Consider the following 2,348-nt stretch of genomic DNA (forward strand, 5'->3'; position numbering starts at 1 on the left):
AGAATTTAGAGAAAGGACTGAAAGAGCTTGAAGGGGCTTGAGACCCCATATGAACAACAGTGACAACCTACCAGAGCTTCCAGGGATTAAGCCACTACCCAAAGACTATACATGGACTGACCCTGGGCTCCAACTGCATAGGTAATAATGAATAGCCTAGTAAGAGCCCCAGTGGAAGGGGAAGCCTTTGGTCCTGCCAAGACTGAACCCCCAGTGAACATGATTGTTGTGGGGAGGGTGGTAATGGGGGGAGGATGGAGAGGGGAACACCCATATAGAAGGGGAGGGGAAGGGGTTAGGGGGGATGTTGGCTTGGAAACCTGGAAGGGGAATAGCAATTGAAATGTAAATAAGAAATACCCAATTTAATAAACATGGAGAAAAAAGAAGAATCCCCTTACCCATGCTCCTTATGAAAGTTTATAATGGGGTTTATTATTAGTTGGTTTACAAAGTTAGAACTTCTTATATTTATTGGGGTCTACCATGGGTTTCAAATCTGGGATACATAGATTTTTTTCCTTCTAAATTTAGCAAAGCCTCTAAAATTTCTGAGACTTTCCTAGAAAAAGTGAAATCCCACCACATTAGATAAAATAAAATCTTCCGTATAACCACCCTTGCATAGTTCATTCAATACATTTTCATTTCTCTATAAAATTTGAAGACTTTGGTCCAAAGGCATGCCTAAAAGAATGCTATAAATATTAATAAGCTCAACAAAAAGGAAAGTAAAACTTTGTGTAAGGTAATGATTTCATGTTTTTCATGAAATACTCCAATCAGTACAATCCTGAGAATGTAGACTCCCTTGAGATCAAGTGCCTTAGCCTACAGCAAGCCAGATATAAGGACAAACATTCTTTGAAGTCTCCTTTCTCATATTAAAAATTCACATACTTTCTACATACTATTCCATAATATATCTTTGCTTATTTTAATATAAAAGTAATGTTTCCATCAAATCTTCAAACAAAATTGATTCAAGAAGATTTACAACATTCCCAGCTAGTAAAGTATAGCAGTTCTGATTACAGATTCTATCCAAAGAGTTTTTATTCTAAATGCAATCATCTTGGATGCTAGCTAGAAGGCTTTGACCAAATTACTTTGCCTCTCTACCCTTTTTTCTCACCAGTAAAATGGTAACTGTGTTATCATAATATAAAGATATCAGTCTTCTTTGATATTTTAAAATTTTTCTGCCATAATTTAGACCAGAGTATTTGTTCCAAAATCTGAGAAAAAGGTAAGATACAATATAACTTGTCAATAAAAGAGATTTCAGAGACGACTCAGTAGCTTGGATACAAGAGATACTTACCAATCACGCCAGTCCTTTGGAAGAGAAAAAAAAAATCAAAAAAACAAAAGCAATGGGACTTTACACGATTGTGACTAAACCCTGGGAACTGGGTGTAGAAGAAGAAATGTGATTCCCATAGAACATGAAGACCTGGCATGGTAGCATAGAGAGAATATTATTGTATGTTGGTAAGGAAAACCCTGACTTTTGTTGTAGCTGGATTCACTAGGCAGAAAAATTGGTAACCTCCAGAATAGACCAACTTCATAGGCATGGGACAAAAGCATTCATATTTATAGATGAGAGATTCACAGGTTTTACAGGTTCGGAACCTAACATTGGAGTAAATTGAAGTATAAACCACGGCTGTATTTCAAAAAATAAACCTACAGTCTCTTCTAAAGCCTTATCAGGGCATTTCCTACAGCTAGATAGGAACAGACTCATTAGAATTCACAGTTACGTGTATAACAGACAAAAGCCTTAAAGGTCACAATGCCACAGGGACACTTAAAATCATTGGGAAAACAGTGCAATCTCAAGAAGTTGCAACACAAATGCAGCAAAAGCACCCCACACTTGGTCATGCTCCATACTTCAGAGACAGCTAGATCAGCTCAATGTGTTATTGCTGCATAAGGACATTGGGGGCCAGTGTGATTGCCATCCTCCAGTTTTTCTTTCCTTCATCAGTAGGGGCAATATAAATTCTTCACTTGTAAATGCACATCCCTCAAACTTAAAAATGCTTTAAATACTCAACTAGAATATGTCTGTTAGAAAAAAATCATTGTAAAGCTCTCTATAGTAGGCACATGAAAGCCAACTGTCACATACTTAAGAGAACACAAATAAATATATCTTAGCTCTGCTTATGTGTGTGTCCCTGAATCTAGAAGATGAGGCGCACTTAATAATAGGCTATGTTGTATTATTTAGTGCCAAGTGTCGTAGATAGCTAACGTGAAGTCTCTGGATCTTTCAATTGGCTAAGCAGAGTTTCTGTTATTTGTTTTCGTTGGTAGGATACTTACGTTAATAT

Source organism: Rattus rattus, chromosome 5 (genome assembly GCF_011064425.1).
Source record: "Rattus rattus isolate New Zealand chromosome 5, Rrattus_CSIRO_v1, whole genome shotgun sequence".
Taxonomy (NCBI): domain Eukaryota; kingdom Metazoa; phylum Chordata; class Mammalia; order Rodentia; family Muridae; genus Rattus; species Rattus rattus.